The sequence below is a fragment of the Phyllostomus hastatus genome, unplaced genomic scaffold (genome assembly GCF_019186645.2).
Source record: "Phyllostomus hastatus isolate PE091 unplaced genomic scaffold, TTU_PhHast_1.1 phas_contig_254, whole genome shotgun sequence".
In the NCBI taxonomy this organism is placed as follows: domain Eukaryota; kingdom Metazoa; phylum Chordata; class Mammalia; order Chiroptera; family Phyllostomidae; genus Phyllostomus; species Phyllostomus hastatus.
In genome coordinates this window covers 19,444,650-19,455,211 of record NW_025333810.1, presented here as the reverse complement: position 1 = coordinate 19,455,211, position 10,562 = coordinate 19,444,650, and the positions used below count along the sequence as shown (strand labels likewise).

Below are 10,562 nucleotides of genomic sequence, written 5' to 3'. Positions count from 1 at the left end.
TTGATATTTCTTGTTTGATTCTTTTCATCAGAAAGTTGTGTATACTCTCTTAGAAGGGGAAGGGATAAGGAAGTGGACTGGTAACATTAATGAAATATTTCACATTTGCCTAAATTCACATTTAAATGTTAGTTATAAGTTGTTGGTGAACTTTCATTGTTTTCTGTGCACAACTTTTAGTGTTTTCTGAAGCAGCACTGACTGCTCCCATGTGGGTGCTTCCCCCTGACGGTGTGTAGACCATAATAGAACGCCGGATTTAATGCCCAAATTCATCATCTCCTCCCACCAGTAGAAAGAGTTGGAATATTATCAATGACACTGTCCTTAAGACTCTATCCCCTGCATATCTGGGGTGTTCTCTTCAAGCTGGAAGTTGGGGGAAAACGGATTAGCAATTTCAATGGCCACTGAAGAAGCAGGCGTCGCCTGTGCTGGGTAGACGTACAGTTCTTCCTGGGACCCAGAATTTAGGCTGAACCAAATGCCTGATCCCATCTCATTGTAAACCTCATCCACAGATTGAGGGATAAATTCATCTCAATAAACATTTATCGAGTGGCAATTATTGCACAAAACATTAGGGATAAAGCTAGAATTCTGGGAGAGATAAACGTAGACATAAAAATTATAACAATATAAGTGCGATTGTATAAAAATATAGAAATGGCTTTACACACAGAGAAGGAAAGCGACCAACTCTTCTGGCGGCATGGAAGGCCGCAGAGGAGGGCCTCAGCGCAGGAGTGGGGATTTGCCAGGTAGGCAGGGTGAGGAAGGGCATTACAGGCAGTAAGGACAGCACAGAGGGTTGATTTTCCGGGGTGAGCAGGAAATGGTGAGAAGGATGGTAAGCTGTGGGCCCAGCGGGGTGGGGGTGGGGTGTGGGGATGGAGCAGGAAACCCAGGGTAGAGCCAGGTTTTGGGTGGGTCTGGGAAGGAGTTTGGATTTTACTTAATGAATAGTAGAAGGGTGCAAAAAGGGGAATAGCATGGCCCTCCCTGTGTTTTAGGAAGGTAAGGTCAGCCATGATGTGGATTGTCGGTGATGAGGGGAAAGCAGGCAAGCAGGCCAGTTAGGAATTGCTGGAATGATCAGCACTCTGATCTAACCTAAGGAAGCAACTTCTCGGAGGCAGAATTCATCCTGGACTTAAATAAGTTATTGCGTCAGTAAATGGAATGCTGTAAAATAATGAAAACAATAATATTGATAATATTGATCTCTTTTAATGTTATAGGCAGGTATCCAGAAGATATTGTTGAATAAAATGTTTTACAAAAAACATGAGCAATCATGTTATCTTATCTATCAATCATCTATCTATCTATCTACTTGTTTATCCATATGTCTACACAGAAAAAACACAAGAAAATGCAGTACATTAAATGGTAACAATAATATTTACTTGCTAGTAGGCTTTTGGGTAATTTGGAAAAAACAACTTAGATGCCCAGTTAGGAATGTAGTATGTGGGAGCTTAGAAAAATGTTTTTTTTTTTTTTCCATGTTCGACTCTTTAAAAACCTAGTCTGGCATTTCAAGATGAGAGGGCTGTGTGTAGAACAGAGAGGAGCACTGAGAAGGGTCAAAAAATAACAAAGAGACATAGAAAGTAAAAATACGAGGACAGAATGTAGAAACGGGATTATTGAGCTGAGAAGAAAAAGGGGGTGATTTTATTTAAAGAGTATGTTAAAGTTGCTCCCAGGATACTTCCCAGCTTGCTTCTCTTTGTCAGAGTCTACGGATATTGCTCTCGAAGGTGTTGGTGCCTTGGCCTCTGGAGGACCTTTTCTGCTGTGATTTCCCATCTCATCCGCTTCCACTGTTCCAATAGATGAAGGCAACTCACAGTCCTATATTAGCTCTTGTGTTATTTTAAATACTCTTTCCTGAGTTTTTCCACAAAATGGCATTGGCCACAGGTGCAAAATTGAGTTGATGATTTTGGATAAATCAATATACATGCAATTGTGTCGTGCTAAATTGATTTTACCAATTCAGAATAAAACCTCATAGAAGGTTTGGGGTTTGAAGAAGTATCCAAGGAAAGGTGGAAGAGTTTAGAATTGAAAAAGAAGAAAAGGAAAAGAATCGGCGAGATTAGTTTGCAGGAGGATAAACGTATTTATGATGAAAGGTCATTCTGCCATGTGATAGTTCACTGTTACAAAAGAAAGTGATGTTCAGAGCGAGGGGGACCGATGTAAAGCCAACGAACAAAGTCCATCTCGGGTTTGTATTATGTGCTCATGAGGAATCGCCTCTTAAAAGGGCCCATCCTCTGGTCCTGGGTCAATCAAAGTTCACCTCCTTCCATTCTCTAGATCCTGGGCCTTGGCTGTGTGCTTTACATATTGATTCCCACCACTCATTCTTAAAAAAAAATTATTTATTTATTTATTTATTTATTTATTTTTAGAGAGAGCGGAAGGGAGAAAGGAAAAGAGGTGGAGAAACATTATTGCGTGAGAGAAACATGGATGGGTTGCCTCTCAGGCAGCAACCCAGGCATGTGTCCTGACTGGGAATCAAACCAGAGACCCTTTGGTTTATAGGCCAGCACTCAATCCACTGAGCCACACCAGCCAGGGCTCTACCACTCGTTCTTTTACCAGTACTTTTCTCTGGCTAACCAACTTCTCTATGTTCCTTTTCCTTCATTTTTCAAGGAGTAGGATTAGACTAGATTGTTAAAAACTATGTTTAAAAATCATGGACCCCCTGAAGCAGATAATCTTAGAGCTCTTCTGGTGGAAGTCAGGTGGAAAAGTTCTATCTGGCTCTTCTTACTCTGCCAGTGCTCTCCAAAGGGGCTCCTCAGAGCCAGGTATGAAAACCACTGGACCTGAATCTGTGCTCCCCAGATGCAGGAGAAATGACTGTGGCTTGGAGTATCTTGAGGACAATAAAAACCCTTGTTAAAATGATATTTTGCTTTTCCACATTGCATTTCCCGCTGGTCTTCCTAAAAAAGAAAAAAGTTGTCTTACTGTGGTCATCTAGTATTTGGACACCCAGGGTAAGTTCTTGTGTTGGATAAAGTGAAATGTAGCTGTCAGAATCAGAAAAACCGTTTCCTTATCTGCCACTGTCTTGCTGAGAGGTCTTTTGAAAATTGCTCAGCATCAGCATATCTCATTTCCCCTCATGTTTCTTCTGTAAAGATGCCGGAAGGATCTCTGACTGGGATGTACACCACTTTGAGGTTCTGGGACAAAAGAGGGCGCTGTCCTCAAATGGTGTATCTGTCCTTTCAAGTCGTCTTACTGTGCTTCACTGAGTGGAAGTTTGAGCTCTTCTGGACCTTGATGTCTCTCTGAGTGTCTCTGTGTCTGATAGAATACTCTTAGCCACTTCCCATCTAAGGGCTGAGTAGAGAGAATTATTATTACTTCTTTTGTGGAAAGCTTTTTATGCTGTCATTTGGTCTTCTCCTATGGCCATGGTATATGAAAGGCATGTAGAATTATTCTCCTTTAAGGAAAAAATCATGTCATTGTCTTGTGTATCAGAGATGCAAGTCATTTCCATTGGATGGACCTTCCTCAGCCTGCCAAGGCTGCTGGTTAGCACAGCTGGCAGAGAACTCGGAGAAGCATTTTAAGGGGATTGATTGGAGGCGGCAGAAGCCTCTTATGACTGCAACCTAACTGACCTTTCTTGGGAGTCACTCAAAAGCTGTATCTGGGACCTCTATTTTGTGGCTTTTGAAGTAATATATCTTCATTAAGACTTGGGAGTAAATATTTTGTTTTAAAGCTCTAACAAGGAAGCAATTTGTCTTGAACACAGTGGATTTGATCCTTAGAGAGAGGTGAACAGCTGATTTTTTTTTTCTGTAAAAGCTAAGGATGATAAATGAAATGCCTAGGGGTGAGAAGGCCTCTTCACAGCAGAGAGGGTTATCTTTGGAAGGATTTTAAATCAACCCACAGGTAGTTACCTGGCTGAGAGGCGCTTGGTTTGGCTCTGATCAGTGACTTTTTTGTAGGAGGTTGCAGAAGGAAAAAACCTGAACACTGTATCTTGCAAACCTGAGAGTGTCAGTATCCAGAGTATCAAAGAAATAAATCTTGCAAATTATAATTCCTTAGGGTCTTTGTCAAAAGAGTAATCCCTCTTCTTGTGCCAGTACACTCTGCAGAAAATACATGAAGGTTGCCCTCTGGAGATGCACTGTTAAGTGAGGACACACACCATTATTTGACTTATTCTTTATGTGTGTCTTTTTATATTTAGACAGTCTTGTGTACATGGGCATTGTCATCTTGTACAAATAGGTATTGGAGTAAGATTTTTTAAGATGAAGCTTTGAGAAATAGAGGTTTGGTTGGTGTACTAATATGGAATTTGAGTCATATTACTCTTTAATTACAAAGGTTTACATTTGCCCTATTTTTGTTTGTACAGAATTTCGCTGGTCTAGCAACTAGATATCTAATGCCAGTCTTTGTACAAACAAGCAAATAAAAACAAAAAATCTCCCCTATGCCCCGCCCCCCCCAAAAAAAAACCCCCTATATAAGTGCTTTATAGAACAGTGTGAGAAAATATGATTTATTTTCCAATGGTCTACTTTACAACCCCATTGAATGGAAATCTTAAAAATAGCCTCTATTTATGCCACATACTTGTCTTTGTGCTTGATACACATTGTGTCATTTAATCCTTCAAACTAGTCAATGTGACAGGAACTATTATTACTTCATCCTACAAAAGAGGAGACTAAGGCATGGGTAACATAAGTAATGTGCTCAAGATTATCCTCTTAGGACATTTAGGAGCTGCTGTTCAAACGCAGTGCTCAGGACCCAGAGCCCACGATCGGGATGGCACGCCTTTCTGCCAGGGACACACAGGTGACCTGCATTTGCTGAGCACCTACTACAGTGTGGACTGAAGGGGAAAAGAGGCACAAAAATGTCCTATAAAGACCACAGTGTTGACCGTGGAAATAATACATTCAATTGGGAAGATAGCATGTAGACCAAAATGACTTAAAGCCAGAGAAGTATAGCTAAATCTAAATTAATTACACTACATGGCATATAAAAAAGGGGAAGGTTTAAGAGAATTGAATAATGATGAGTTATAATTAGCTTTCTGTTACAAAAAGACCTAGGATAAATACACACATAAGAAAATGATACATATAGTTATAGAAGTGATGAGATGACTTTCCCTCGTATGTGGCAGAGATTCACTCACTGAATTCATCAGACTTGGATAGGCCACTTAATGTTTGTTTCAGGGGAAAATGTCATTGGCACGAAGTTGGTGAACTTCCATCACCTTTGACTCACTTTGTTAGGGTTTCCACTTGACGCCACCCATGGAGGCATGACCTTCTCAGCCCTTGGGGCAGCAGGGTGCAGCCTGGGGGACACCTTATGGATGATGACAACAACCATGGAGCACACTTCTCAAGGCATTGGCTTTATATATAAACTCCCCCAAACCTAGATACAACCAGTGAAAAGGAAGGAATTCCAAATTCATGAAAATTGAGTTTTTATCATCTTGGCAAAAATGGGAGCTCAAAATGTAAGTCAGGTGACTATACCCATAACATTGACACTGGGTTTTTGGTCTGAGATAGCATTGCCATGAAGAATTGTCTTCAGTCACTCAGATGAAGAATTCTTGTTTTTTAAAAAGCAGACCTTGTCACTGAGGGGCGTGTGGAGCATCTCTGCGGAGACGGTGCTGTGGAGCTGTGGAGACATAGCTGTAGAACGCTGCAGCCCATTGTGGAAAGGCAGACAAGACCAGAAACATGGATTATAAGAGATAAACCAACGGAGGCTCACAGACATAAGGAACCTATTCTGATATTGGTATATATTTGAGTTAAAAGTGATCAGACTTACAAAGGAACAAGTTCAAATTTCCTTTTTAGAAATCACCATTGGCAGCCAAGCTTGAGCCTGTTATTGATCTCACTTGTCTGGGACGGGACCACGTTCTCTCCTCCACACCTGTGACAGCTTCTTCTGGACTGGGGCAGGGATGTGCGTGTGAAAATGAAAATGTTCTTTTCCCCAGACCAAGACATTGGGAGCCCTTTTATAAATCTTAGAAACTTGGATTTAATTCATTATCAGGTTTATGTAAGGAGGGTTTATACATCAAGAATCACTTTAGAGGAAGGAGAAAATGGGGTTCTGGGGTGGGTGTCAGTGTCACCTTCCCTGCAGCATCTCTGGTCCCTGACAGGATCTATGGCTCCTGGGATCTATCCCTGCTGAGGTTGGCCCCCACCTTGAAGCCTGGCTACACTGGGACAGGTCTTGCTTTGGTTCTGTCTTCTTGTGGGTGCTCCTGACTGACAGATGCCATACCTCCCTGACTCAAAATTTTCTGTCTCTTTGGGTCACTGACTTTAATGAGCAAGGGTCCTCAGGCTGTACTTATGCTTGGAAGCAACTTAGTGATTTTTCTTTATTACACAACCAATATATTTTCATTGTAGAAAAATACAGATGAGGAAAAATAAGAATCAAAAGAAAAATGGACAAAACATAAAAGCAATTATAATTCTATAATCCAAAGGCTTCACTATCAGCCACTTTGTGGATAGCATTTCAGGAAATGTTATCAAAATGGATATTATCAAAATACAGCCAGGTAGCACAGGTTATTTTAGAATCTGATTTATAGCAAACATATTTCAATATCATTACTAACCTTTATCAAACCCATATAAAAGGCTGGTATCATTTTGTTTCACGGATACACCACAGTGGGATTGATGGTTCCACCATCATCAGGTAGTTTATCTATAGCTTCTAGTGCCTTTGGTGATGTCACTTGCACAGTCACAGTGATTCCTTAGGCCAGATTTCTAGAAGTTGGGTTGCCAGGTCACGGAATGTGCAGAATTTGAAGTCTTCATGGATTGCCCAATTGCCCTGCAGAATGTGTGCCCCATTGTTTCACCCAAAGCAAAACCAGACAGCCTGGCACGTGACCTTGACTTTCTTACTTGCTTCCCTAAACATGGTTTTCTGCTGCGGCGCTCAGGCCGTTCAGCTACTCTCACCACAGCATCTTTGCTCTAGACATCTTTGCCATCTAGCTAACTGGCTGTAAGGCAGTTTTGTTATAAAAACATAAAGTAACTGGTTGACTTCTATTTGGTTTCTTTTCTTCAATGAATCAATCACCTTTGGCTGACTTAATGCATTTAAAGTAGTTGTCAGTTTGGGGTCATTTTTCCATTACAAAGTTCTTATATTATAAAGGTGGGAATTTTTATATTATCTATAAATCTTAACTCTCACACCGGTCTATATAGGGATAAATAGAAGTGATGGTGGTTTTAAAATATTAGCATTTTTTACAGATGACAATGATTTGCTGCAAGAGCTGGTTTCTTATCTTGAGACATAGTATATTGGGGGGAGGAGGAAGGGAGGCCAAGGACCCTTTTTGATGGCACAGAATTCAACCCCCATTTCCCATAGAACGAAAACAAGGGCTTAGGTGCGATCGACAAAATAACACGTTATTTGCACAGCACTGCCATGAATCTACACATTACAAATGTATCCAAATACATGTCTTTTACGGTAAAGTCTTTTAAATTTTATGTCCTTTTTAATATCTCTTTTATTTTTCTTTATTTCATTTTTAAAAATTTTTAACAGCAAAATAGTCTTATGGACAATTAGTTGTGCGGTGAAAATGTTCGTGGCCAATGCTTGTGGCAAAGATGCTACAAGTACAGTGGAAGTACCTAGAATCCTCGCAAGACCACTGCAGATCCTCTCCAGGCCTTGTGTGGAGAAAACAAAACTATATAAAGTAAAACAACAAACTGAAACAAACTGCAGGGTGTGGCCATCAGGTGGTGGAGAGCAAGTGTTGGAGGTCTTCTGCAGGGCTGACTGTGTGCCTGCACGGACCCCTGCCCCACACACGCTCCTGCGCCACAGGCACTTCCCTGTGGGGTGCAGCACGACCGATCCCCAAGTCCTCTGAAAATGTGTGCTCTCTGCATCAGTGCCGGCAGGCTTTTCTTATGGACCAAGGGACTGTGACTTTCTTCAGGTTTTCTACAGGGCTGGTAGGGTCCCTAAGGAGCTGAATGATTCAATATAGTCTCATTAAATAAAAAGAGAGTAAAAGAAGGAAGGAGAGATAGGTTTCTTCTTTACAATTAAAATACTGTTAAGCTTGTTTCAGGGTGCCCTGAGAATTGACGTTTTTCTGTTTGAACTCATGATTGCTGGAGTTAAGGATAAAAATGGGTATTCTAAAATTGTGAGGGGCTTGCTTTTGTGCCCCTGCTATGATGGGAAAGGAGGCATATTTTTTTCTGTTTTGGGAGGGAGCCATCAGGGTCAGGCAGCTCAAGTCAAAACCTCCTTGTGGGCCTTGGCACTGCCCCTCCCAACACTGATTCCTAAGTCCAAGTGTGAGGAGTTCAGCCTGATAGAATTCTGTACCAAGGAGGGATCAGGGACAGCAAATGGTACAGAAAATTGTTTTGTTGTTTTATTTTTGTTTGAACTTTAAACAATCAGTATTTTATATAACTTAAAAGCTAAAAATGAGAAAATAAACAGGGCACGGGGACAGGGAGTACATATAGGAAAAGTAACTCCAAGGTTTCCTGTATTTTGATTGTTATTGCTTTCTTGTCTTTGGGAGGGAAGCTTTTGACATCAGAAGTAAGAATGTTTGAGGAGGGAATTTACATCTTTCTGTTCTCGGTGATATTCTGCTTTTTTCTCAGCAGTCCATGTATCTGGATAAAGTTCATGATTGCTGAGAAGTGTCAGTGCTTCTACAATGGAAATTCTGCCTTTGGGAATGTTCTCAATACTTATGTCAAAGTCATGACCTTTTGGCAATCTGAACTCCTTTGTCTGTTAAGGCATTCCAGCATCTTCTATCTGCACAGAAGACACAGGAGCTTTGGAATCAACATACACATCTCCCAGTAATGACAGCAGTTTGTCACCTTTTCTATCAATGTCTTTCTTAACACCTGGATGGCTGCTCATCTGCTCTCGTATGTGGCTGTTGGGGGAGGGAGCTTCTGGGTGGAAGAGGGCTTCATCTTGCTGATTTTCTGTTTAGCCCACTTTTTTAAAAGAATTGTTTTCTTGGCCATCATAAACAAATCAACAAACAAGTGTTGGAGAGGATGCAGAGAAAAGGGAACCCTAGTGCACTGTTGGTGGGATTGCAGACTGGTGCAGCCACTGTGGAAAACAGTATGGAATTTCCTCAGAAAACTAAAAATGGAACTGTCTTTTGACCCAGCAATTCCACTGCTGGGATTATATCCTAAGAACCCTGAAATACCAATTCAAAAGAACCTATGTACCCCAATGTTCACAGCAGCACAATTTACAGTAGCCGAGTGCTGGAAGAAACCCAAGTGCCCATTGGTAAATGAGCAGATCAAAAAACTATGGTACATTTACCCAATGGGATTCTATGCAGCAGAGAGAAAGAAGGAGCTCCTACCCTTTGTGACAGCATGGATGGAACTGGAGAACATTATGCTAAGTGAAATAAGCCAGGCAGTGAGGGACAAATACCATATGATCTCACCTTTAACTGGAACATCATCAACAAAAGAAAAAAGCAAACAAAATATAACCAAAGACGTGGAAATGAAGAACAATCTAACAATAGCCAGAGGGGAGGGCGGAGGGGGCCATGGGGAGAAGGGTTTTCAGGAACTACTATAAAGGACACATGGACAAAACCAAGGGGGAGGGTGGAAGCAAGGAAGGGAGGTGGGTTTGGCTGGGGTGGGGGGAAGTGGTGGGGAGAAAATGCAGACAACTGTAATTGAACAACAATAAAGTAATTTAAAAGAAAAGAATTGTTTTCTTAAAGAATTGGCTATACTGGTTAGAGCGTTGACAAGATTTGCCAAGGTGGACCAGGGTTCCATCCCTGGTCAGGGGCATATAAGAAGCAACCAATGAGTACATAAATAAGTTGAGCAACAGATCAATGTTTCTCTTTGACGATTTATAGGACATTTGAAAATTAGAAGCCTTTCTGGATATTTGATGACATTAAGGAATTATTGCTACTTTTTAGGTACATTGTGGCATGATAGACACATACATGCATACATATAAACACACACTTTCACAGACACACATATACACACACATAGATTTTTTTATTGTAGTAAAATATGTTTTGGTTTGAATTTCAAGGAGATAGCAGTTTCCCAGGGTAGAATGAAAAAAAAGTGTGGAAGGGTGGGTGGAAGTGGGGGGTGGGAGAAGAGACTCTGATTCCCAGTTGTCTGGTGACCGATTTTTAAGCATTACAGTGGAGATCTGAATTTGGGATTTATTTCTAGAATACATGGAAGTGCGATTCCTGTATTTTAAAGGAGATCTGTTGCTTATTATCTAAGTTGTCTCATGAGATGTTATTGTCTAGTGCTTCTGGGATTCCAGGACATGAATCTTGATCATCAGGATTTCTCTTACAAAGTGCAGATCCATCACTCCCAGGAGCCTATAACACAAACTGACTAATAATAAGTAAAGACACTACTTTAAAAAAGTGATTT

General features: G+C 40.9%; 1 pseudogene; it reads right to left on the bottom strand.

Moving 5' to 3' along the window:
* Nucleotides 1-327: 327 nt before the first annotated feature.
* On the bottom strand, nucleotides 328-9,092 carry LOC123818066 (annotated as a pseudogene).
* Between the last annotated feature and the right edge of the window lie 1,470 nt (nucleotides 9,093-10,562).